General features: G+C 41.0%; 1 pseudogene; it reads right to left on the bottom strand.

The window, feature by feature from the left end:
* Window positions 1–8,909: 8,909 nt before the first annotated feature.
* Window positions 8,910–19,293, bottom strand: LOC138783673 (protein shisa-like-1; annotated as a pseudogene).
* Window positions 19,294–27,718: the final 8,425 nt, after the last annotated feature.

The raw sequence follows: 27,718 nt of genomic DNA, 5'->3' as shown, positions 1-27,718 counted from the left end.
TTCTGAGGAGAAGGAAGCCCTGTAAGGCTCTGCCTTGTGTAGATGAGAACCACTGGGTCAGGTGTCCCTTAGCCAGACGGAGGTTGCCCCTACACTAGAAAACCGTCATCAGGCTATCAAGATAAGATGCAGTCAGGTATTGGTGTTAGGGGAATCCAAGTTTGTGCTAAGGGGGTTTATGACTTAGGGTGGTATTACACAGGCCGATAGGGGCCTGATAACAACTGTAAACGAGCGCCGATCTGCTAGATCGGCGCTCGTTTACTGGGCCTATTACACGGCCCGATAATCGTTTAACAAGGGCTGCAAGGACATCTTTACCGATGTGCTTGCAGCCCTTGCTTAAATGGTATACTTTACCTATCCATGCCCCAGGGCTGCTGCTGCGGTCCACTTCTCCCTGGGTCCCGCGCGCTGTAGCTTCAGAGCGGCCTGTCAGCTGACAGGCCACTTAGCCTATCACAGGCAGCAGCGGTCCCAGCCTGTGATTGGCTGAGCGGCCTGTCAGCTCAGATAGGATGCTCTGAAGCTAGATCACGTGGGACCCGGGGAGAAGCAGAGCGCAGCAGCAGCCCTGGGGGGTGGATAGGTAATGTATATCGTCAGTCGCCAGCCGAACACCTCTATGTGTAATAGCCCCACGGCGCCCGACAATTATAGGTTCTAACCTATATCAACGATCAGCCGATGACACTGATCATCGGGTGATCGTTGTCTTTATTACACAGAGCGATTATCGTTCCGTGTAATAGTACCCATGCAGTAGACAGTCCATCTAATACCCAATATAGAGCAAGACAGGAGTGCATATCAAAATGTAGGAATTTTAAGCAGAAATCTTTCCTTTTCAATTCTTTGTGGAATCCGCGAGAATTGCTTAGTGTGCATATACCCTAAGCCATACAGATGTGGCAGGAGGGCTGTCCTGTCGTTGGCCTGAGAAGTAAGGGAAAGGAAGTCCATGTGTGGGTACTGCTGGAAAACAGTTGGGCTGTAGTTACACCACCAGAAATGGAGGGAATGAGAAAAATCTGAAGGTCTAATGTAATAAAACCAGGCGGGTTTTTTACATTCTTTAGAAAGTACAGGTTCACTTTATTACCCCTATATTGTTAGCATGCTATCACAGTGTATAATATTCCTATGCTCTTCGCAGTTCTAACATACTGTAACTCAGATTTTTTTTGTGTTATTTAATTGCCTTCTTTTTTCTTCAGGTCTAGGTTGAAGCCTGCAGCAAAGCTGTGGACTGTACAAAGAATGACAGACACCAGGCTTCAGGTAATGCTGGAAGCTAATTAAAGACGACACCGAGGAGATAGAAGAACATTATAAATATTACATACAATAGAAAGGACATTGCTTTTCGATTATCTTATTCTATTTTTACAAATGACTTAGTCCATGACGTTGCTATCTGCTGCATTACCTGTCAGAGATTAATGATTCTCCGTATGACGAATAGAATTTGTGCCTTATACCACTCAGTGATCTACATTTAGATATTTGACATGTCTGTAGCAGCATTCATATTCTCTCCCAAAAGTCCCAAACTGTATGGAGGCCAAAAAAAGCCATTTATTAAAGATAGAGGACATTTATTACAAGTAATACGGGAAAAAGAGCAGCTGCCAATGGCTACTCATTATATTGCAGCTGCTGTCACTCAGAGGCCGTATGGAAATGAAGAGCTTTGACCAGTCTTTTTGTTGGGGGCATCTTCTCCTTTTTTAACTTGCACTTTTCTTTAGAAACCTTCCCCACTTTGGAAAAATATTTTTTGTTAAAAGGCTCCTCAACATTATAGTGGTATTCCAGAGAGTAACATTTAAAAGAAATTAATGCAATGCTGTTACTTTGTAATGTAATTTCAATTAAAGAAATATAATTTTTTATTCATACATCATTTTACTGTGAGTGGCAGCAGTAGGAGTGATACGACCCCCTCTGTTGCCACCAACGTTTGTGTCGGAAACTGCAGGTCATATAAAGGAGGAACACAGCAGGCACAGCTCAATAATAAAACTGGGTGCACCTCAACACATATAAAAAGCAGTAATTTCAAAAAAGAGAAGAACTGGGGTTTGTGCACACCGCACTGGAGGGCTTCATATCGTGGCACTTTGTGTATTTGTTTGGTTTATTGTCTTACTGCTCATGATTTTGATTCATTTTTGTCATTAATGTTATGCTGTGTGCAATCTGTAGTGCCCCCCTCCGCATTGTGTTGTGTGTGTACTGTATTTCGACATTTGACTTTCTTTTTCTGGTACTATGATGTCACCCCAATGATTGTTGGCGTCCCTTGTGGTCATTTTAAAGTGGTTTTAATTTTTTCTGTGGTGTTTTTTGTACTTAATAAAGATGTATACGACTTTTTGATAATCTATTGTGAGTGTGCATCCATTTACTACACATAGGCTTTTTCTTCTCTTTTTTGGAAACTGCAGGGCATAGATAGCCTGCATCCCCCCACTTTGATCCAGCGCTGCTGCCTAGCTCTCTTGATACAGAACAGGGTCACCTCGCCCTCCATGTACTAGGCTAACCTGGGAAATCTGCACTCATTTAGGGTATTGTGCCCACTGAGGAATTGGCAAGGAATTTAAGAGGAAAGTTTTCTGCTTGAAATTCCTTGCCTATTCAGCTCTGGTTCACACTAAGCAATCCACGTGGATAACCTCCAGCGGATTCTGTGCGCGGATTCTCGTCCCACCCCATGCCTCCGCTTGAAGACCTGCCCATCCCATAGGCTCCATTATATTCAGGCAGATTCCGCCATCCACCCAAAAAAGAATTGACATGTCAATTCTTTGGGCGGACGGCGAAATCTGCCTGAACATAAAATGAAGCCTATGGGATGGGCAGATGTTCAAGCATGAGCATGCACAGAATTTGCTGGAGGTTACCCGGCGAATTCCGTAGTGTGAACACTCCCAAAGAAATAACATGTCAATTCTTTAGGGTGAAACCAGATCCGTGGCAGTAATTTCTGCTTGATAATTCTGCCGTGTGATGGGAGATTGCTTTGTTCATATTTTACGGGAAGAATTTCAAGCGGAAATTAAGAGCCGATCCCGCTACAAATTTCTTGCCTATTCCGTAGTGTGCACATACCCTTACAGCACGTGTTTGGCCATTTAATGTGGCCTTAAATGTAATGTGGCCTTACACCTTCAATAAACAACATCTTCCCCATACACAGGAACGTTCGGCACAAACAAATGTTCCTGTGTTCTCTATGGGGTGGGTAAGTTATGGCTGCAGCTTATCTCTCCCAGAACAAGGGGGTCAGGCAGTGGTTTTCCCATCACGCCCGACCCCTGTCTCCACAAACATCATCTGTTGGTGGAGAGTGGGGAGAGCCTCATACACCTTATACCGACGTTCATTCCCATTGAAATATTACTGAAACGAGTTGTGCAAAAAATACACTTGGTACAAATAGAAACAATTCAGACCAGCAAATTCATAAGAGTTTGTTTTCCTTTATTATGGTCGTATTAATAATGCAATTCTTTGAATTTAGTTTACAGTTGTTATTGCTAGAAAACACAAGATGGTTTACAGATTCTCAAGTATATATTCCACCCCTCCACCTCTGGGGAACAAGGTGCCAGGCCCATATCTTACATAGAATGAAAATTATTAAATGTTGTAGCAGCAAGTGGTCTATTGCTCCCAGTGCTCTGCCTGTATACTGGTGCGCTCTCATGTGTTCCTGCTGTGCCTTATCATTAACTAACATAAATATCCAATATTCTTCTATTTATTAGTAAACTTCAGGAATAGTCATTGTGTAATGAGCCACTTGTGTAGTACGTACTAACCAGTGATCAGGAGAATAAAGCTAGCTTAGGGCACGCTTCACTACCTTTGGATTCATAGGCTATTAGAGCAACAGCTGAAAGGCCTGACATTACAATGTTTCTGTAATCTCTCCATGATGTCTTGATGGCTGTGAACTATTAAACTATTGAGAAGGTTTACAAAGCATCTCTCTTTACACAATGACACAGTGGTTGGTGCCTTGTGAGCATTGTAAGCTGGCACAGACAGGATCGATCCGCCATTGATTGGTCCCTTCTTCCAACCACTTTAGCTGGAAGCTACTTTACCTGATGACTGTATCCACAATGGATAGTGCGATTATTTGCTGTAAACCTCTGATCCGAAAGAACAAAATCATATAGCAGTAAACAATATATTGCAATAAGTTACGCATTTAGCTCCGAAAGTGGAGCACCTGGATCTTTATAGCCAATAAAGGTATGAGGAGCAGCTTGAGGTCCTGGATATAGTTTTACCTAATTTTAAGGTGTTGTTTTAAATATATATATTTGTATAATGAGAATTATCAGTATAAATGTTAGAGTATAAGCTGCAGGCTTAAAGGGGTTCTCCAGCGCTACAAAAACATGGCCACTTTCTTCCAGAGACAGCCCCACTCTTGTCTCCAGCTTGGATGGGGTTTTGCTTCTCAGTTCCATTGAAGTGAATGGAGCTTAATTGCAAAGCACGCCTGAACTGGAGACAAGAGTTGTGTTGTCTCTGAAAGAAAGTGGCCGTGTTTTTGTAGCACTGGATAACCCCTTTAAAATCACAGAGACATAGAGACATGTCAGGAGAACGAAGAGGGAGTAAGGGCCAGTGCAGTGCACTTCTCTCTGTATCGTATGTCTATGTGAGCAAGACAGCCCAATAAATGTATTTTGTGCCCATCTCTGTCATGTGACACTGGGAGAGAACGCACTCATCATAGACTTCTCCTGGTTCGTTCTCCTAATGATAAAAACCTTTGATATGTCTCTCTAATACCCATTTAAAGGCAGTGTCACCTTATTTTTATCTATTAAAACCAGATACTGGTACTTAATATTTTCTTCTTAGCTGGTTTTATTCTGACCTTTTTATGCCAGCCATCTTGTCTGACCTATTTTACCATCAGTTAGAGATATACTACATAGCAGCCACATTGACCATAGGTACCTGTAGTCTGGAGATGACTATGGGAGGGTTGAAGGCATGCTCTGTGACCTGTGCATAGGTCATTGTGCAGGGAGTGGGGGGGGGGAGCTGAGACCATCACCTATTGTGAATGCCAGATCCTGGGTTACCTGTGTTCTGGTGTCATCTGCAGTCCTACTGGTCCTAGTGTGGAAACGGAAACGTTTTCACTACAGCATGGGACGTGACAGCTTATTGTTAAGTTTCACAGTAAGAGTTAAAAAATGGAGAAAATTAGTAAAACATCACCAGAAATTCTTGAAAATGTGTTAAACATAAAAACATGATGTAAACATTTTACCATTTTTCCTGATGTCACATTGAGCTTGTAGTGTAACTCGCTGGTAATGGTAGAAAATAGCTGCATTGAACTCTTTATGTGACGTTTATAGCGACTCAATGTTTTTGCCCCAGTGTTTTAAGTGACCACAGGACACCTGAAATATCATGTACAATGGGAAAGTGCATGCACGTCCATGCTGCCTTTCAACATTTGTAATAAACCACAATAATAAATGTCCCTGCTCCATGTTACCTTTCTTATACAAAAGACCAATCAATCAAGCATAATCTTAGTCTCTTCAAGGGAGTGACCTATTTATTATTGCAAATGGGTGTACAATGCAATATATTTTGAATAGGATGCCAATAATTCCTTTAAAGGGAAATTAACAGCAGGTTAGAAGTCTCTAACCTATTGTAATGTCCTCATAGTGCACAGGGCACTAAGGATAATGGTCATTTACTTACCTTTATCTTCAGAGCTGTTTTCAGATAAGTTTATTGTATAATACTTTATTCCCTATGCAATTGAAGCAGTTTGGTGCACTGGGGGTGGGTTTACCGCAGTGCACCGATCTGCCCTGGGTGGTCCTCCTCTCCTAATGAATATTCACTGGCGCTCTGCATTGATAAGCGCTGGAGTGATGTCACTGATGTCACTTTATTAGAAGGGAAGGGCCTGCTGAGGCAGATTGGTGCACTGAGGGTGGTAGTCCCGCCCCCGATGCACCAAACTGCTTAACTTGTATAGGGAATAAAGTACAAATTTCCCGAAAATGGCACTAAGGATCAAGGTAAGGACATAACAGCAGGTTAGAGACTTCTAACATGCTGCTAAATTTCTTTTAAAGGGTTGTCAGAAAGTTATATAGATTTGTAATTTACGTCTATTTAAAAATCTTAAATCTTCCAGTACTTATCAGCTGCTATATGTCCAGCAGGAAGATCTGTATTCTTTCCATTCTGACGTATCAGGAACTGTCCAGAGCAGGAGATATTTTTTTCTAGGGACTGCTACTGCTCTGGACAGTTCCTGTCACAGACAGAGGTGGCGGCAAAAAGCAGTGTGTCAGACAGTAAAGAATACACAACTTCCTGCAGGACATACAGCGGCTGATAAATACCGGAAGACTCAAGATTTTTTTAATAGAATACAATTACAAATCTATGCCGTTTTCGGAAACCAGTTGGTTTGAAAGAAAAAAATATTACTTGAATACCCCCTTTAAGGGTGCATTTACGTGTACTTAATCTGCTGTAGATTTCACACTGCAGTTTTCATGCTGTGGATTTTCTGCAGATCTGTTGTGGCAATTTATTTATATCAATTAAATTCACAGTATGAGATCTGTATACAATTAAGTACATGTGAACATACTCTTAAAGGATAACAATGGGAGAACAGTCATTCCTACTAGGGATGGTCCGAACCAAGTTCGTACGAACCCGAACCATCCGCAATGATTACCGCTGTCTGCCCGCTCCGTGCAGCGGGCGGATCCAGCGGGAGGAACGCCTGGAAAACTGGGATACAGCCATAGCCATAGGCTGTATCCCAGTTTTCCAGGCGGTCCTCCCGCTGTATCCGCCCGCTGCACGGAGCGGGCAGACAGTGGTAATCCGAAGCCGAGCGTTCGGGTTCAGCCGAACCCGAACCTCGGCGGGTTCGAACCATCCCTAATCCCTACCACTCCAACTGATAAAGATTGTTTAGTTTGTCTAATTGCAATGGCAGTGACTATATTAAACTAAAAACAGTCTTACCGCTTACATGCACCAGTTATAGCTAGATTTGGCTGGAGGTAAGGGGTTATCCTACTAGGATATGCCTTCAATATCCAATCGGTGGCATGTGACCCCCCCCCCCCCCCCCCCGCCAATCACTAGAATGAAGTGGAAGCAGCTCTAGGAAATCATTGACATTGGCTGACTATATGGCCTCACACTTTCCAGTGCAACTACCACTTTGTTCTAGCAGCCAGGGACAGTCCCAGCAATCATACTCTAATTGGACATCGATGGTTAGTCATTAGTGAAATAGCTTTTTTATCTGATATAACCTTTAGCAGATATAATTAGAGACGTTATTAACTGACCTGACCTATTAGTTTTTACCTTATCTTGACACATATAAATTGTTCAGCTTTAATACGATGTAATAACCCAATATATTATTATTAGAAATAAAAGCTATCAGCAATCTGGTACACCTACCAATGGCTATTGTCCTGTGCTTGGCCAAAATGAGAGGTATTATTCACTGCGGTCACGTTGTTGGGTTATTTTGTTACCTCCGCCATGTCTGTACTATTTTCATACATTGTGGTTTTCTAGAGCCGTAATAACATTTCACTAAAGGGGCTCTCTAGTTTATTTAGTTTTCGAACACACTGCTATTCAGGATCCTCATCTCTAGGCCAGAGTAGAGATTGGTCTAAAAGAGTGTCCCTCACCCTGGAGGACCTACCCTGTCCTGCATTACACATTCAACCCACTGATTTAAAGTGTACCTGTCGTTATAACTTTTAAAATCTAAATCAACAGTATATGTGAAATAAAGCAAGTTTGCAATATACATTCATTGTTTTTTGTTGTTATCATGCTGTAAAACAAATCTGAACTTACCAGAAATCCAGGTTCAGACTCCTGAAGGCAGTTTTTTTGGCTTGTGCTGGTGGAAAAAAACAAACTAAACACATGAATTCTGGCCAGTACAGAGAGTCACAGCTCAATGTGTCCATCAATTACATGACTGCCTTCTCTCTGTGAGCACTCAGATGGCCTAGGATACACAGGACTTCCTGTTTTCTGACTGAGAAAGAAAAGTCAGAAAACAGGAAGTGCCATGTTTTCCATGATAACTAAAAATAAAATAATTAATGTAAATTGCAAACTTGCTTTATATCACATCTACTGTTAATTTACATTTTGAAAGTTATAACCACAGTGACACTTTAAACTAGCACAGTGTAATGCTTTCTTTCTCCTGTGGTGGCGCCTTAGGGAAATTAAACACTACCCGATTTTCACACAGATTACAGCTAAATGCTGGGGTCTCAGTAGAGGGCCACTTTCAGATTGTCAAAAGACGGTCTTTTACTAAAGCCAAGAACCCTTTTAAAGCAGCACCTGTAGATATGTATAGATAAAAAGTGACAGAAAAGGGAAAGAAAAAAACTATATATAAAAAGAAATAAATAGTGTATGTAATTATAAAGAAGACTAGTTTGTTACCTATTTCCATCACGTCGAGGATGTTAGGCATAAGTAATCCAAAGAAAAAAACATCAATTATACAATTTCGAAGCGGGTGGTCGGTAGAATGTTCTGTAGCCTAGTGCTGTTGGCTAAACACACCAGTGGTAGACTGTTAGGGCAATTATACCAGATTCTCCTATCGTAGTCTATACATTCATTGGAAAGGTGTATAAATCCAGTCACATAGTATGAAAGCAGTAGATTGTTTAAAGTAACCTTCCTGTGGAATGCTTTTACAAAAAGAATAATAGGAAATGTCTTTATAAAGCTTTTGATTGTCGTATTGTGAAGTAAACATATCCATTGTCTATGCTGAGTAATGTTTATCAGCAGTCCATTGTGAATCTACCCCCGCAGCATCTTCACACATTGCCTTGGAAAGGTCTGTGCTCATCATGTCTGGCGTCTGCTGTCATCCGTGCTGTTACACCTTTGTTCCTTAGCTGAATGCCATTTTTCAGCTTTCTCTGGAAAAGAGGAAGGATAAGATGCTTCCCAATCCACGTGTGACTCAGCATGTTGTAGAAAGCTGTCTTATTGAGTCTGTAGTAATAGATGAAATCCACAATCATCAAGGAGAGGATCAACAGTCCATAGAAACCGATGCCAAGCAGGGGGAGAGGGCTCCTAGGAATAATAAGAAAAACTGTTCATCTCAGGTGCAAATATGACTGGTTAACTTTCTGTTATACCTGCACAGTGCCACAGAATTCTATATTGTTGTGTTAACCATTGCTTCGTAGTCTCCATTTACAATGGAATGCACAAAACGTTACCTTCATCCTCAGTACCATTTTCATGTACTTTGTAGTTTAATCCATATGCTAATGAGGCAGTTTTGTGCACTGGGGGTGGAACTACTGCCCTTAGTACTCCGATTCACCCTGGCCTGCCTGCTCCTTCCAATGAACATTGAGGCAACTTTCTGCAGTGACGTCTCTCTGCCGCTCATCACTGCAGAAAATCGGGCGGTAGTCCAGCCCCTAGTGCACCAAACTGTCTCATTAGCATAATAATTAAACTACAGGGACATATCAACAATTTAAATGCTTCCTACCTGCTGATAGTTTCCCTTTAATTTATAGTGGCATCCGTTGTGGTCTGTCCGGATGGGAAAAATAGCTTTGAAACTTGCAACAAAGACTTTGAACAGCAGCCATAGTTTTTGAAAATAACATCAATAATTCTTAGTATTTTGCATAGAATATTCTCTCTCTTTTCTTTTTCCTAAACATTCCAATAAGGTTTTATAATGAGGTGTTGGCTATTCTGCCTTAGGCTATGTTCACACAACGTATATTTTCGTAAAACATCTATGGGATCCCGGCCAGAGCGTATACACATGGTATATGCTCCGGCCAGGATCTCTAGCGGCGCCGCAAACAACTGACATGTCAGTTGATAGCGGCAGTAGAAAACCCTGTCAGTGCACACTGTGGAGCGAGCGGCTCCGGCCCCTCGCTCCATAGCGTGCATTGGAGAGTACTGATGCGGGCATGCACTGATGTGCCCGTATCAGAACCCTGTGGCCGAAAAGATCCTCCGGCCGGTACTGCATGGTATGATCTTTTCAGAGGCCGGCTGTTATGTAACTCGGCCGGGTCACGGAACGGCCGGTCTAATACATAGTATGAACATGGCCTAAGGCTACACTGCACTGACTTAAAGTGCACTAGTGAAGAAGCTGGCTTCTACAGGGTCTGTCCTGTAAACAGAATGTGACAAGATTGCTTTAAAGGGATACTCCGGGGGTAAAAAAAAATCTTTTCAAATCAACTGGTGTTATAAAGTTATACAGGTTTCCAAATTACTTCTATTTAAAAATCTCAAACCTTTCAGTACTTATCAGCTGCTGTATGTCCTGCAGGAAGTAATCTATTCTTTCCAGTCTTTTCAGCCCTCTGCTGCCACCTCTACCAGGAACTGTCCAAAGCAGTACAGGTTTTCTACTGGTATTTGCTACTGATCCAGTAGATGGATGAAAGCAGAGAGCATGGTGTCAGACTGGAAAGAATACACCACTTCCTGCAGGACATACAGCAGCTGATAAGTACCTGAAGGCTTGAGAGTACCCCTTTAATATTGCATGTAAGATATCTATTGCTTTTTATAAAACTGCTTAATATTTTCCTTATTTATTCTTAACACTAATTATATCCATACACCTCCACTATACATACTTGTATACACAATGTAACAGCTGTATTCTAGACGTACCTATAAATATATGTGGCAAGTTTCTCTGACAGATTTACTTTCATCACAGATTCAAACTCTTCCTGCTTACAGCAGTATTTCAAGGAGTCGTTTCCTGGCCAGCAGCAGTACAGATGTTCTTGGGAGTCACTTAATCGTGGACAGTGGAAGCCTGAGTGATACACATCACCCTGTCCCGGATAACCCTCACATGTGCGCACATTAAGAGTCGCAGCTATAAGACAGATGAAGATTGGTTATTACTCACAGGTACTCAGTCAAGTCTACATCATTATATTGGTCTTCATCGATCTAACCTTCAGTAAAGGTCACAGCTTATTATACTAATTGTAGGGAAAGCATTCAGTGTGGATTTTCACTTTGCAGACTGTACTTTAAAAACCACAAACTCTCATTTACCGATCAACAACAAAAAATATACTGTAGCAATGTTTGCTAGATATGATCACATCTCGAGCATGCTTGAGTCTGTCCAAACCTGGAAATCTCGGCATTTGACTACTGGTGGCTAAAAAAAAGTTGGATGCAGCCCTAGGGCTGCCTGGAAAGCACAGACATGTTTTCCAGGACTCCCTAGGGCTGCTTCCAACTTCTTCAGCCACTGGTAGTCAAATGCCGAGATTTCCAGGTTCAGATGCTCAAGATGTGATCATCTTTAGCTGGGTTCACACACAGTATATTTCAGGCTGTATTTGGTCCTCATGTCAGGTCCTCATAGCAACCAAAACCAGGAGTGGATTGAAAACACAGAAAGGCTCTGTCCACACAATGGTGAAATTGAGTGGATGGCCGTCATATAACGGTAAATAACGGCCATTATTTCAATACAGAAGCCATTGTATTAAGATAACAGAAAATATTTGCCATTAAATGGCGGCCATCCACTTGATTACAACATTGTGTGAACAGAGCCTTTCTGTGTTTTCAATCCACTCCTGGTTTTGGTTGCTATACAGCCTCAAATATACAGCCTGAAATATACTGTGTGTGAACCCAGCCTGTCAATGTTTGCTCATGTTACTTTATCAAACCAGACTGATCTAGGAGCAGTCTACCTTTAGAGCTTTATAAATGGTTGTCTTCTCCATGATGAAAGACTAGTCTTTTATTACCAGATGGTGAGCTAGCCATCTAGGTAGAAGTTTGTTTGTATGATACACTGTATTCTGAATGTGTTTGCACAAATATTTAACTTGATGTCTACTACAAGTTTAATTGCATTAGTTAAGACGGGAATACCCCTTTATGGTCCAACCACAGCCTTACAATTGTTTTGAGGTCTGGACTTTGCTCTGGGCCAATGTAGCACCTTGATTCCTTTTTTTGTCAGGCACTCTGTTATGCATAACTGAATGCCCGCAAACCTCAAAGAACTCCAAAGTGATGTGAGAGACTAATAAAGTCATGGGGTATTTATGAAGACCGGCGTACACCTGGCAGCAGGTGTAGACTTGGATCATGATTTACGCCTGTGAGCAGGCGTAAATCGTGATAGATGAGGGGCAGGAGGAGGCCACGCCTCCTCCCCGCCTTGTCACACACCCCAAGCTCCCCCAGCCCGCCCATCAGACGAGCGAGGCATATGGCAGGCATACGCCAGGGAGAAGGGGCAAATTTGCAATGTCCCCATAGAAAAATTCTTTAGTTATTACTACTGGAGGTGGTCCTACAAGCTCAATTCATGGGATGTACTTAGTTGTTTTTTTTATTTTGACTCCATTTTTTTTTTACATGCATACATACAAGTCACTTTTTTTTTTTAACAAAAAGACTTTCTAAAGATTTTTTTTTAAATATATCCTGATGTGGTAAAACCATAGAATTCATAGTGGGTGTAATTTCTCTTTCACATGACTGTACTTCCTCGGAATGTGTACTAGGAATACCTGGAATTGATATGTGAATGACAGCCTCTTGCTATAACCGCTGGGATCGGAGGTAACTCTGATCTTAGCCATTTAATTCTTAGGTCCTGCGATCAATAGCAACCATGGCACTAAAGTGATTTGATGTTGGGGGTGATCTTATTCTACCTTTCTAATTATTTTGCAGTTTGCTATGATAAAATGTGGCTCCATTAATCTACATTGTATGTCAATGACCCCTAGCAGAATCTCACACTGTGCCTCAGCATGCAGAAAATGCCATGCCTGAACCGGGCTCTCAGACAGATTCATGAATATCACCGCTCTGTTCATCTCAAGTATTAGATTTAAGCTAATTTGAGATCAAGAGCAGGGCATTTTTCTCATCAGCTTTAAATGGATGTGACTGGCAAACCAACACTGCATGGGGCAGCATGGAAAATGATCTGCTCGCTGAATATAAAATACATGCAGATTCCCAGTGTCCTTTTTAAAGTGACAAATTATCATAAGAGATATAAAGATACAATAAATACGGGCGAAGCATTTGCGCTGCTAAGTAACGGCTACAGAAATGTCAGAAACATTCTATAAAGGTCTGTCAATATTCCCCAGCCTTAGGGAGGGCTTACACGCCAACTATTTTAGTACGATCAGACTCATTTGAATCCCATCTGGAGATAATTGCTCCAGTAAATGACATGTAGTGACTGCTTTCTGTTGGCAATAATCACTGCCATTGTAGTCCAGATTAATCTGACATGAATGCCCCCCCATTGTTACACCCCAATCAATGCTATTAGGGAATTGCTTGCCTTTAATGAAAAATTGCTACATGTAAACACACGGTGCAATCATGGTCATAATAATAGGTTGGAGCTTTGCAGAATCGGGATGTGTAAACCCTGAGTATGACTGGGAAACACAGAGAGGGAAGGACGGTATTTAGGCACGGTTTTCGCCATGTCTCTGGTTTTATGTAGAAATAGGTATGATCACACGTGGACTTACCATATGGCCACTATTTAGAGGATAAACACTCACTTGGCATAGTGTATAAAGCATCCACTTGTATATGTATTTAATTATTGATAGGATAATATTTTTGAGCTTGTTAACAGAAGGTGGGGAGGATGCTTAATGACTTCCACACAAAGGTGACAGCTGCATATGGCTGCCAGGCAAGAATGCACCAGTTACAAACAACCAACATGCCCAATAATCTGGAAAATAGGGCAAATGTTGGATTCTAGTCCTAATCTGTTTCCGTTATTGTAGATACATTTTGTAAAGGTCACCTGCAAGCATAATGTATTTCTAAAGTGGAGAATACAGAGTTTTTCTTTTAAACTTTAGTATTTAAAACTTTTTATTAAAGGGGTTTTGTTGGCAAAATGGACTGATGAGCTATCAACAGGTGTCACAGTGGGTATAACTCATCAGTCCATTTTGCCCAAGAAACCCCTTTAAGAAACTGTATGACAATATGATTTTACTAATGTATGTACACTGGTTGTATTATTTAGCCACTATATGGCAGGTTGAACCTTGATCTAAATCCATGATCGAATCCTAGCAATAATATCATACATGAGTTGGCCAAGTTGGGTGTCTCAATCATCCCATAAGGTAGCTTGACCTAGCTTTATAAATACTATTTCAATCTGTCTAGATGTTCAGTACAGAACTGTGCTTCATATACAGCCACACTCGATGATATTGAGATCAGGCCTCTGTGGAGGCCACATCATCAATTTTCATATACTTTGTTCTTCTTTATACCAAAGATTGTTTTGGAGGACATTGGCTGTATCTTCTGCAGAATAAAAAGTTAGAACCAGACTGATGGGAAGCATCTTTTTTTCCACTCCTGCCTAAAACATTTGCACACTACTGTAATTTTTAGGTCTACATGTTTTTCCACAAGTTCAGCAGCCCCACCTGGGATGGAGTGCTTCATCAGAATCCCAAAGGATGCTCTCCTGAGATCAATTACTGCAAATATAATGAAATCTTGCCATAACAGGTCATAGGAACGCCTACGGAGGACAACCCATCTGATCCGGTCACTGCTGGAATGTATCACTCTTTTAGGTGTCACAATTAATTTCATGTTGGCAAAAATGGTGTGTGAAATGAGAGCAGCGGAGGTAATGGCACAATTACACGGGTTCATGCTTTTGTTCAGGATAGATGCTGCAAGGGCCAAAAACATTGTTTTAGTTGTGCCCAAGGTGCCTTATTTCAACCTATGGTCTAGTAAATAATTAAGATAGTCATTACTAAAGTGTTTCTTATCTTCCCCAGAATTGAAATCAACAGGGGTCATGTTTTTGATGTCTTACATAGTGAGCTTCTTAATCTGCTTGTGTGAATGTTATTTTATTTTTTACATTCAACTCCTTCTCCCACACTATGATAAAAAAAAAAAAAAATCTTATTGTTCCCAACTCTTAAAAAAGCCTTACAAGATCACATTGACTATGTAGAAAGTGGCAAGGTATAAAGAATTTAGTGGATAAAATGTTTCTTCCAAATGATATTATGACAGTGAACTCTCTTTGAGATGACCATCGGAAATTGGAGTGAAAATTGGTCTTCCAGGGCTGTGGCCTTCCGAAGAAGAGGGTGAGTGTAAATACCATGTAAGAGAATTCAGTGGTCTTCTTACATAGGTCTGTTGAAGATTTTTCATTTTATATACTAATGGTGTACAGGGACATAACTGGTATTCAATGGCCTCCCCACTAACTTGCTAATAGAGACTTAGGCCATGTTCACACAACGTATGTGTTGTATAAATCTCGGCCATTGTTGCAATTTGCAAAAACGGCCGTGATTTATACAACACATATGTTGTATGTGAATGAATAGAATTCCATCCGGTCACAGAAAAAACTGACATGTCAGTTTTCTGTGTCCTCTATTCACTGTCAGTTCACACAATGGAGCTTGCGGCTCTGGCCGCTCACTCCATTGTGTGCAGCGGTGAATCCGGATGTGGGTGCACACGGGTGCACGGGTGAGCAGAAACGAAGATCATCCAGCCAGTACTGCAGTACCTGCCGGAATAATCTTCAGTAACACCGGCCGTTGTGTGACCCGGCCGGGTCACAGAACGGCCGGTGTTATATGCCATGTGAAAATGGTCTTAGGGTGCGTTCACATGTGCAGTATCTGCAGCAGATTTAATGGTGCCGATTTTATGCTGTGTTTAGTTATTAAGTCACAATGAATTCACTGCAGAAAAAAAAAAACATGGTAGCACATCCGTATACTTATCACTGATCGATCTGCTTCTAAGCACTATATACTACTGTACTAACATCAGGAGTTAGTTACAATTTGATCAAAGTGCATAAGCCCACACACCATGTCAAGGTTCCTGATACATGTGGGTCCCTAACTAAAAAATGGTGCAGCCCGACGTGGCGACCACCACCACTTGTGCTCTGTATGGTGTGGTTCCGTTGGTGGTCATTGCTGTGATGGTGCGGTGGGTGGTGTTCTCAGAACACCAGGGGGTTATGTCTGGCAGCACTGGAGTTGCTGGGTAATTGGGTCACTCCCCCTCTGGCACTGTTGTGGTTGCAGTGGTGGTCGCTACGTGGGGCTGCACCATTTTTTAGTTAGGGACACGTTTCAGGAACCTTGACATGGTGTGTGGGCTTTTCCGGTGAATTTATTGTGACATAATGACTGAACACAACATAAACTGTGCAGCTTCAAATCTGCACCATTAAATCTGCTGCATGTACTGTATGTGTGAACGCACCGTTGAAGGGTCACACCCTGACTGCTTACTGAGCTGGCATTGGCTGGATAGATATAAATAAATAAAATCATTTAGAACATCTTTGTTACCTGTGTCTGTGTTTTTCTATTCGTAATTAAATACCTTTTTTCTGGCTGTGAATAGTGTAGCGGATCTAACCTATGATTCCCTGGGCCCCAGCCCTCCTACACCTGGCTGTGCTGTATGTACAGTGTGCTTTGCTGATTATGTAAAGGGGCAGGCATACAGCACAGTGAGGCGTAGTGTTGCTAGGACCCAGGGAACGATAGGCTTCTCATCTGACAACAATATCCATAGGCCACAGGTACTGAGTCAGTGTTCAAGTGTGACGTAGTTGCCAGAGAAGGGCCCAATAGGCCACAGATCTCGCTCCTGAACTAAAATGAGCTGCAAGAGATGGAAGTTGAGTGTACTTCACTTCTCAGAGTGGCCCACACAGTGCAAACAGCCAAACCAAGGAGTGTAGAGTAGGGCCACTTAAAGGGTTAATCCAGCAAAAAATATTTTCTTTCTAATCAACTGGTGTCAGAAAGTGCTAGAAGATTTGTAATTTACTTCTATTCAAAAAAGTCTTCCAGTACATATCAGCTGCTGTATGCCCTGTAGGAAGTACTGTTTTCCTTCCAGTCTGACACAGTGCTCTCTGCTGCCACCTCTGTCCATGTCAGGTACTGTCCATAGCAGTAGCAAATCCCCATAGGAATCCTCTCCTGCTCTCAAGGCTAGAAAGAATACACCACTTCCTGTAGGACATACAGCAGCTGATAAGTGCTGAAATACTTGAAGTAATGAAGTAATTTACAAATCTCTGGTACTTTCTGATACCAATTGATTTGAAAGAAAAAATGTTTTACTGGAGTACCCCTTTAAGTCATCTCTTATTTAACAAGTATGTAAGTCTTATAGATATATCAGTCTATCTAGTAACCTGGTGTGCTCGAGAGGGAGAGAATCCCTGCATGGCAAACAACCCAAAAACTGCCATGATCCTACTGACCCTCTGATCACTCCTCCAACCAGAGACTAGAGGGAAGATTTATCAAACTGGTGTAAAGCAACAAGTCAGATTCCACCTTTCATTTTTCAAAGAATCAGGAATTAAAAGTGGAATCTGATTGGTTGCCAGGGGCAACTGAGCCAGTTCTACTTTACACCAGTTTGATAAATCTCCCCCAATGTGTTATCTGCATCAGCCGTTCATTCTTGCTCTAAATATCGCCTCACTCTCTCTCTAGTTCCTTGCCACATCTACTCAGTAAAGAAATCAGGCCTGATCATTGTCGCCTACATTCCTGGTCGCTCTCTAATTAACACAAGTGTCTATGTAGTTTTAGCGGAATATTCTTCTTTAACATATTCTTGGGTAACAGAGAATACTGGGAAAAGTGTCCGGCGGCAGGGTGTTAACTGGGCGGGTGCGGACAAACTCGCAGCAGGGATGTACATCCCTGCTGTGAGTTTCTCTGCTATTGAAAGTATAGGGCCGGGATCTGCAGCGAGTCTCGCTGCAAAAACGCAGCAAGGAGACTCGCTGCAGATCCGGCAAGTGGGTTTGAACCCTTAAGGGGGTTGTTCAGGCTTAGAAAAACATGGCTGCATTCTTCCAGAAACAACACCTCGCCTGTTTGGGTGTGGGTTCTTCAGCCAAGTTCCATTGAAGTAAATGGCACTGCACTGTAAGGCCATGTTTATACACAGTATGAGACCGGCCATTTCGCGACCCGGCCAGGTCACGGAGAGGCCGGTCTCAGAAAAAATCATCCCGGCTGGTACTGCAGTACCGGTTGGATGATCTTTAGGGCTGATGCAGACGCATCCGTGCCGCCCGCATCAGAACTCTTCACTGCACACAATGGAGCGTGCGGCCAGAGCCGCTCTATCCACTGTGTGGACTGACAGGGTTATCTGCAGCCGCTATTCAGTGAATAGCGGCCGCAGAAAACTGACATGTCAGTTGTTTGTAGCGCCACTAGGGATCCCGGATGGAGTGTATACCATGTGTATACACTTTGGCCGGGATTCCATAGGCTGCAATAGCACATATATTTTCATAATAATCACAGCAATCGGCAACAACGTTATACCAAAATATACGTTGTGTGAACATAGCCTAATACCACACACAACCTGATGACAGGGGTGGTGCTGTTTTCCCTAGAAAGTAGCTGTGCTTTTTCTAATATTGGATAACCCCTTTTAAATCACTCCACGTTAATGTAGTTAGTATATAATAGCATTTAATGTATAGCTCTAAAACACAGCACAACAAACACACAGCAATCAGTGTCCCATTCATGTTAGTGACCTTGTTTCCCTGTAGGGTCACAAAGATCTAGCATGTATTATGCATATGATAAACGATAAAAAAAAAGTTTTACTACTACAGTCACCCCAATTGATTTGTAGTTAGATCCATTGAGTCCCTGTCACCTCCTGTCACTGCCTCCCAACTGAAGGAAAGTGAGAAAGCAGATGAAATAACACTTCTTGCCATTAAAACATAAAGCTGCGGCCTGTCCGGGAAGCTGGAATGAGGGAAGCGGAATGAGAATTATTCTCTTATAACTGTGTATGAAGTCAAGGATCAAATACAGGGGGGTTGTAAACCAGACCTCATCATGGCAGAACTGGTGAGTCTCTTGTGTAGTCAAAATTTAAAAATGTTCCAGTACAGAGAGGAGGAGTGAAATGAGCAGGTACCTTTCCAGAGATAATTGAGGAGCAGCACAGTCACGCGGAGCAGGTTAGCCGGATTCAGCCGCTTCATCTTCTCAGGAGTTCCTGTGTTCTGTGGACATTGTTGCCAGAGCAGTGGGGTGGGAAGAAGGATACAAAGAAACCGCAAGCAGCATTATCTTTTGCATCCATTACCTGTGACAATAAACAGAGAAGAAATGCCATTAAGGCTTGCCACATGAGCAAATACATTTTATTGTTCCAGTCCAATTAGTTCCTCTTTTAAATGCAATAGTCTCTTAGAACTCTTCTGGGTGCCTTTTATTCCAGCGGCGTTTGTTACCTGGCAGTTCACCATTCAGAGATTACAGTACATTTCATTCTGGTACATGAATGATCTACCGCTGGGCAGCATAGAATCAGCTTAGAGACGCAATGTACCTGCTTATGTATGAAGGCGGCAGTCTATCTATCTCCTATTTATCACACCAAGTTCTATCTATCTATCTATCTATCTATCTATTTATCTATCTATCTAGCAAACAGATAGTCCACGGCACTCACAGGGTTAACGGTGAAAGAAGTTGGTGATTTATTAAATCTTCATAAAACAGCACCAAAAAAGACACGACGTTTCGGTAACCTCACGCTACTATTGATTACACCAAGATCTATCTATCTATCTCACCAATATCTATCTATCTATCTATCTATCTATCTATCTATCTATCTATCTATCTAACCAATATCTATCTATCTATCTATTATCTATCTCACCAATATCTATCTATCTATCTATCTATCTATCTATCTATCTATCTATCTATCTATCTATCTATCCATCAATCAATCAATCAAACCAAGTCCACAGTATCTATCGATCACACCAAGTTCTATCTCTCTCTCCAATCTGCATTTAGTATTTTGTCACTCTCGACTTTTCTACAGTTTAAGTATACTAAAAATAATGGAATTTTGTAATCACCTTGCTTTACCTCTTGTGTGTTGTTTGACTTTTTATTCTCTGTTTGGACTTAGTGACAGGCCTATTCTGGGCCTTAGTGAACAAGCAATTTTCTTACTTTTTGTCATTGCCGCCCTCCAAGAGTCTACTCTTGGTAGCCATATGAAGGCTTGTTTTTGCAGTGCCATTTCGGAATTAATTAGCAAAACTCCCATTGACTTTAATGTATTGTAATGTGTAGACCTATGAGCTACTCCATTTAAATGGCTTCTAGAGTTACATAAACAACGTAGCTCATGGGCTGGGAAGCCATCTTTACGAGATACCCCCCTTTAACTGTCAGCAGCTTATCATGTGGTCTGTGTTTGTTTACTTGGAGTACTAATCTTAGAATGAACATTTATAGATCTAATAGGAAAAAATAGATAAAGACCACCTTTTTGAGACAATGATCCCTTATCCAATCCAGGTATCCTGTGATTTTCAGCTCCTCTAAATATTCTGTGTACTGTCTATCTTAGATCTCCCCCCAAATGTTCAAAGGAGTATGCTGCCTCTACAAACTTCTTGCTACCTGAAACATTTTCGTCAGTCATGCCCAGCAGGTCATATAATGGCTGGCGGACAGATACTTCCTTTAGTTTTTTCCCTGTTTTTGGCTCATGTTTTAACTATTATTTCTCTGAAATGCCACTGTGTTTTGCAGTATGAAAAAAATAATATCTGGTTATAATAAAGGGTCTGTTCATCCCCATCCCGGACTACCCCACAGGCTTGTCTCGTGGAGGTTTTAACATTTGTCCAGTATGGAGGAAATAGATATTTTAGCTATACAAAGGATACTATACCACAAGGTGATAGCGTCCCATTGGATTCAACAAATCCCCCCACAACTCAGGAGTTTATGAATAGAATGAACAACCTAATAAGATTGGAGCTAAGTGTGTACGTCAAGAGGAAATATGCCACAAAATTTGAAAAAATCTAGAATCACTAGAGCATTATGGGAACGCTGTTGAAATCCCATGCAACATTCTCTTAACCAGAGGGCTGGTTGTTAGCCATGTTGTGGACCACATGCTAGGAAAAGGATACCAGTATATGTAGGTACCATCATTGGTTACTTCTCACGCCAAGTTTCTCTTTATTAACATAAAGGTGTCTGGTAATATATTCCTTTATGTAGCACTTCCTTACTCCCCGTGGCATAGGGGTTATTGTTTTTTTTATGTTTTGTTCTATTGTTCAGCTAATGTATTCTAATGCATATTATGTCAGACATAGTCTGCTTATAAAAAAAACTATTGCCATAAGTAGTAATTGTTGTTCTGCATTAGGTGCGTGGCTGTGTCAGTACACTAGTGCAAACTTTCAAACAGTATCGGAGCTCCTGACATCATAACTGATCATGATGCTGGGAGCTATGAGGTCCAGTCCGCAGAATACCGGACGTGCATGGCGGGAATTCTGCGGACCCTTATATTAAAGCCGTCCAATCTATAAATATCAGGTTAAAGAGCAGGGGAAGCTGAGCAGACTGATACATATTTTGAGGGGGAATTGTTTAGTATACCTTTATTGATTAAAATGCCTTCTCATACCCAGAATATTGTCAATCACTGAATGAGGCCACCCATTGGACTTCTAAGTCTAGAATGAGTCAATAAGTTACAAATTATACTGAATCCTTTCCTACAAAACTTTGTATCAATCTCCTGCCCTGATGCATCTCCAACATGACAGCTTCCCTTTAAATAAGCAGAGAAGAGAAAGTGATCAATTTTGACCATTATAACCACAAGGCCACATGCTAAGTGCATTTACATGGGTTACAAAACTCCCTGGTGACTACTATAGTTATTAATAATTTATATCAGGCAGTAAGTTATTCCTTATAACATACATACCTCAGGCACATCATATACCAATAGCATTAATAATAATTTAGATGAAATCTCAACTGCAAACTAGAGACGTACATATCTAGAAACTCAGTGAATAGTATACTCGGTATACAATAGTGCAGATTTCTTTTCATATATTCACATCATACAGTAGTACTCTATGCATGGGCACACATACCTGCATCATTGCCATTTCTGTCATATATGTAGTCTGACTAAGCAATATCTTCACGAACCAGGGCTGATCATAAGGTTTCCAATACATTTCTGAATGAGCAATTATAATTCTATTTACATCTAGGTTATGTCTTTCTATTTGGTCAAAAATGATTGCAGTGGCAAGGAAACAATAGCAATGACTTCATAGAAAACGCCACAAAGAAAGCATTTTATATGTATGACAATCATTGAGACTACATGGCGTTTCTTTCTTACTTCTTTTAAAAGTACATTATCCTATTAGAGCTGTCATCTGTTAGTGAACACTGCTAGAAAATGTATCGTGAAAAGTTCTGGACAGGGAATCGAAAAAGACAAAATATTTACATGGCCAGGTAAAATGCTGGGAATCTATATAGCAGGCCCAGAAGAGGGGAAGAATGAGAAGTGACAGTAGTCATGTCACTTCCAATCATCATCTCAAAACCTATATATTCCGTACAATCCTATGCAGAATATTATACGACTGTCATATAGAAAATGAGCAGAAAGGAGCTGAATTAGATTAACCCTTTCTTTAACGCCCTGCGTGGTATCTATATTTACAGTTCTATTAAAATACAGCAATGAAGGTAGCAATTACAATGATAACTGTACAGGCATACAGTAAATTAGCATGGAGACTTACGTGCAGCACTGACGGATGGCTGTAGATCCATTCTCTTTGGACAGCTCCTTTATTGAGGCAGCCTTGAACAGATCTCCAGTACTTTCTAATATGTAATGTAAGGAGAGGTGTTTTGTTCGTCTGATCCTGACCTTTGCCCTTTCTTCTCCCACACAAAACCAAAAACCAAAAGTCTCTGACTCTCAGCCCCCGGAAAGGTAATTTATTAAAATATATGCATGTAAGGTCTAGAAGTAAACGCTTTCATTAACCAGGGACTGAAGGAGCAGATCACACAGAATGACACTGCCAGCTGGAAGTCCCAGCCTCTCTGGGATTTCAGGGAAAACTCGGGACACGAGGCATTAGATTGTCAGCACTTGTGGACACTCGCCTCTTTTTTTAACATTCCAAAAGAAAACAGGTTGGATTTAAAAAGCTTGTGCCTTATTTTAAGAGCTCCGGGGAATGAAGGTTGTGGTCATTTCAGTGCAGATCATCCCCAGAGATCTATGGAAGTGGATGCACAGGTGTGTGGGTGGAGGCTCAGTACCTGTCTTAGTGACCTTTGGATGATCACTTTATCTCTATGTGTTATACTGTATATCTTAAAAGAATTACATCATTACATGTAGCAAGAGGCACAGATGCCTCAATATGGAAAGACTGCTAAGCTGAACAATTATATTTATTATGGGAGAATTTGTCAAATCCTATCATACATACAAATATATGGATAAAAAAAAAATTATGCAAATCCTCCGCAATTTCTTTAGTTAAGCACCAAATCCTTTACAATTTCAATAATCCAACCTATTATAAGTTTATTATAATGAGAAAAGTAATGGAATCAAGAATGCTATGCAATATAATGTACAGTGATACATAGACATCATCAGCCATCTGTGACTACCATGCATACATGCTATGTTTGCACATACCTTGCACATCCCAGCCTCATCACTTGGGCTGTCCCTGAAGCAGCATGATCTCGTCTTCTTGCTGGAGTTCCTGGTTGCTCACTCCCCTGTAGTTAGGAACTTCTGTTCAGAAACTTGTCTCCCAGTATCTGTGATTTCACTCCAATCCAATCAAGTTTTTTTTTTTTTTTTCAGAGATGTTTTGGAGGAAAAAGACAAAGCATTGACCTCAATTACACGACACACTTTTCTGCATATCTATTTGAAAATATTTTTAAAAATCCATTAATATGGAGGAAATCCTCCCTTGCATCTGCATATGAGCTGAGTGCAGCTGCTTTTCTAGTTTCTCTAGGGTACTGAGCTTAACAGCAAAGTGTTTTGCACAAATTGAGTCACTGTGGGGACCTTAATTCAGCCCGGGGCCTTCTATTTAATTTTTAAACTAATCCAGTTTCTATGGATATTTGTACTTTCTATGGAGCGGCAGAAAGAGACGCAAGAAAGAAGTTTTGTGTGTGTTTGTATGCGTGCGCCTTTTAATTCAATAACTGCTTTTTAAAATGGATCTGGCTTAGTGATGTAATTGATGGTTTGTTTCCACTCGCAGCCTGCCAGCCCTTGATAATTACTCCTCTGGGAGAGATGGAGGTACTGTAAGTGCAATACAGCCTTCCATCAGTATAAGAATACTTGCTCTCCATAGCAACAGAAGGGATTCCAAAGTGTAGCTGGTCCTGATGCTGTGTGTTTTGGGAGACCGGCTCCAGGTAGTTAGAACAAAGCCAGGGGTCGGTGAGAACCGTGAAGGGTGCCGTGCAAATAAAGCAGCAACATACTGGACCAATCTTAATCATGTATATCCCACTGGGACATAGGAGCAGCTGAGCACATAAGGTATACATGTAAGCAAGGAAACAAAACCTGAACTGTTGTGTACGCCTCCTGATGTACATGATTTGTTTGTTCCACGCTATGGAAAATATTGCAATTATGAGCTGAAAATTGTACCTGTTGTTCACTTGTCAATGCCATGACAGCAAGGTTAATACAGACACAAGTCTTACAGGGAATGTGTCATCAGAAAATGACTTATTGTTTAAATGTTTTTATGATTCTTTAACAATTTTTGTTTATGACATTGTTTCTAATTTTCCATTCTTCTATCTATATTATAAAATAATCCTGATATCTTGCAGTTTTCATTCTCACCACTGGGGCTAAAACTACGGTGAGACTTCCTGTTGTGCCTGTGATGATAAGAGGAGGCTGCTGTAAAGTGATCTGTACATCATTGTGACACTAATAAACAGAGGAGACGTTAGAAGATCCCTGTGGAATGACCTCTTCAAAAGGTCACAGAGTACGCTCAGTAATGTTTCACATTCAGGGGACAGACTCTGTCTATTGTCATCTATGTCCATAAGTCTTGCTGTAAAGCAGGTGACTAAATGCTGTTAAAAATAGCTCAGGCAAGATGGCAGCCCACATAACAATGTACAAAAAGTGAATTAAAAAAGAAATTACAGTCAGAAAATACAAACAGATTCGAATAAATGAACAACTTTTAGTATCCGACTCTAAGTCATAAAAGGAAATTTAGGTGATACATTGCCTTTAATATGACAAATGCAATAAACCAATTCAAGAGATTATGTAGCATGTTTATCCTCTATAAATCAGCAGCGGCACTACTCCTTAAAGGGGTTATCCAGCGCTACAAAAACATGGCCACTTTCTTCTAGAGACAGCCCCACTCTTGTCTCCAGCGTAGGCGGGGTTTTGCTGCTCAGTTCCATTGAAGTGAATGGAGCTTAACTGCCAACTGCACCAGAACTGGAGACAAGAGTCGTGTTGTCTCTGAAAGAAAGTGGCCATATTTTTGTAGCACTGGATAACCCCTTTAAAATAGTGAATTACATTGTAAGCAGCATGATCCCAGATATGGCAACATATAATTGTGCTCTACTTCTCATTAAGGCTCACTTCATACAAACAGGGTCCTCATCTGATTTCATGCCGTGAGTTACACAGCAAAATCCACAGCAATCCTGTGTCCTGCCATTTTCTCGCAGTGAGTATGTAAAGGCCCTTCCCACTTAACTCACCCCTGCCTTACTAATATGTTGCCTGCCCGCGCTCCCACTTGCCTCTCAGGCTCCTGGCTCCCTGGTGTTCCGCTCAGCCAATTAGTGCGCTGCCCCACCACAGCCACTGATTGGCTAAGTGGCATGTCACTATTTATTTTTTAGTTATCATGAAAAACACTGAACTTCCTGTGTTCAGAGTCTTTTTTTTTTTTCTAAAAAAAAAACAGGGAACAGTGAGAAAACAAGAAGTCATTTGTATCCCAGGCCATCTGAGCGCTCACAGAGAGAAGGCAGTCGTGTGATTGATGGACACATTGAGCCGTGACTCTCTGTACTGGCCGGAATTCCTGTGTTTAGTCTGATTTTTTTTCAACCAGCACAAGTCAGAAAATCTGCCTTCAGAAGAGTGGACCTGAATTTCTGGTAAGTATAGCTTTGTTTTACAGCATGCTAACAACAACAAAAAATAATGAATGTAAATTGCAAACTTGCTTTTTTTCACATCTACTATTGATTTAGATTTTGAAAGTTATAACGACAGTGACACTTTAAAGAGAACCTGTAACATTGAAAGTCAAGTCCAATTTGAAAGCATCATATAGAGCAGAGGTGTAGAGTTGATTAATATATAGCTTTGTGAAAAAAATTCTTTTTTAGAAAATGTGATGTGGACACACTAAGATCATGTTCACATTTCTGGTGAATTTGGATGCGTGTGCGCTCGCATCCCAATTCACCGCTGCACACAATAGAGTGTGTGTGAACTGACACGTTTTGTGCAGCCGCTATTCATTGAATAGCGGCCACAACAACGACATGTCAGTTTTTTGTGTGGCCGGATGGAATCCTGACTGAAGTGTATACTGTGTGTATATGCTCCAACTGGGATTCCATTCATTCCAATACAACGTATGTTTAGCATAAATCACTGCCGTTGTTGCAAATTGCAACAACGGACGTAATTTATGCTAAACATATGTTGTGTGAACATGGCCAAAAGATGTATTTTAAATGGGAATTTATTATGTTGCATTAATGCTAAATTACTATTAAATTACTCTAAAATCTATTAGAATATGCCATTGATACCTGCTGTTTGTAATGGACGATCAATATACTTACTGTAAATCCTTTCCCGTAAATCTCTAAGTGGACGGCTCAGCGTGCTAACACATAGCTTCCAGCACTACAAAAATGGGTTTAAATGAGCTAAAATAATCAGCTAACAAACCTGAACACTAAAACATGTATCCCCTCTTTTTTAACTTTGTCTCCTGACCTGTGTCTTTGTCAATTTTTGTGTCAGGCTATATAATCCATATATTCTCCTATAACAGCAGTCAGGACCACCTAAGCAGCAGTCTCACTGTGACCGTGTTAGCCTTAACCATGACTTGCCCAACCACTTTTATTGCAGTTTTACAGCAATTTAATATCAGTTTTTTAGTTTGAGCTAACCTGCATTAAAATGGCATGGCCTATACACAGTGTATGGAGCTAAAGCTTCAATGAAATACTGTCTCATTAAGATGCACTATACAATGGGCAAGGTAAGGATAACCATTTAAAGGTGTCATCCGATGTAATTTTATATAACAAGAGCATGCAGGCTTCCTGGCACATGATACACATGGCCGGTGTATGATTAATGAATGCATACAGTCTGCAGGTCTCACCCCATTAAATAGCATTGTCTCATAAACAGATGGCAGACATGTTGTTGCTTTATCCACTAACTGGAAGCAAGAATAGAATTCAGTAAGGGGAAACTCTACCTTACCCTTCTGCCACATGTCCATGCTGTGTATTAACACTGCACAATAGCCCATACTGCATCCATGCTCTGTCCAGAGAACAAATAATGTAATACAGCCAGGTGTATGTTTGGACAGTGTCAGTCACCACCCTGGACA

The sequence above is a fragment of the Dendropsophus ebraccatus genome, chromosome 1 (assembly GCF_027789765.1).
Source record: "Dendropsophus ebraccatus isolate aDenEbr1 chromosome 1, aDenEbr1.pat, whole genome shotgun sequence".
NCBI classification, from domain to species: Eukaryota; Metazoa; Chordata; class Amphibia; order Anura; family Hylidae; genus Dendropsophus; species Dendropsophus ebraccatus.
This window is presented reverse-complemented; position numbering and strand designations above follow the sequence as displayed.